Source organism: Trichechus manatus, unplaced genomic scaffold (assembly GCF_000243295.1).
Source record: "Trichechus manatus latirostris isolate Lorelei unplaced genomic scaffold, TriManLat1.0 scaffold00033, whole genome shotgun sequence".
NCBI classification, from domain to species: domain Eukaryota; kingdom Metazoa; phylum Chordata; class Mammalia; order Sirenia; family Trichechidae; genus Trichechus; species Trichechus manatus.
The window spans coordinates 2924115-2925185 of NW_004443969.1; positions in this window are offsets into that span (position 1 = coordinate 2924115).

The following is a 1071-nucleotide window of genomic DNA, read 5'->3' on the forward strand; positions in this document are numbered from 1 at the left end:
CCAGCAAACACAAAATCTACAACAAAGAAAAAGATGAAAAAAAAATATAGAGAAAAATGACTCAGCACAGAAAATTGAGGAGAACAAAGAAACTGTGAACAACACACAAAAAGAGAGATCAGGATGACAGCACTAAACTCATACCTATCAATAATTACACTGAATGTAAATGGACTTAATGCACCAATAGAGTGGCAGATTGGATAAAAAAGCATGATCATCTATATGCTGCCTGAAAGAGATGCACATTAGTCCTAAGGAAACAAACAGGCTAAAACTCAAAGGACGGAAAAAAATATATCAAGCAAACAACACTCAAAAAAGAGCAGGAGTGGCAATATTAATCTCTGACAAACTAGACTTTAAAGTAAAATCCACCACAAAAGATAAGGAAGGGAAGTATATAATGATTAAAGGGTCAATACACCAGGAGGACATAACTATAATAAATACTTATGCACCCAACAACGGGGCTCCATCATACATAAAACAAACTTTAACAGCTCTGAAGAGAGAGATAGACAGCTCCACAATAGTAGAAGGAGACTTCAACACGCCATTTTCGGTGAAGGACAGAAGATCCAGAAAGAAGCTCAACAAAGACACAGAAGAGCTAAATGCTACAATCAACCAACTTGATCTCATAGGCATATACCAAACACTCCACCCAACAGCAGCCAAATATACTTTCTTTTCCAACGCACATGGAACATTTTCCAGAATAGACCACATATTAGGCCATAAAGCAAGCCTTAACAAAATCCAAAATATCGAAATAATGCAAAGCATCTTCTCTGACTATAAAGCCATAAAAGTGGAAATCAAACAACACAAAAAGCAAGGAAAAAAAATCAAACACATGGAAAATGAACAACAGCTGCCCAAAAACTACTGGGTTATAGAAGAAATTAAGGATGGAATAAAGAAATTCATAGAATCAAACGAGAATGAAAACACTTCCTACCAGAACCTTTGGGATGCAGCAAAAGCAGTGCTCAGAGGTCAACTTATAGCAATAAATGCACACATCCAAAAACTAGAAAGGGTCATAATCAAAACATTAACGCTGCA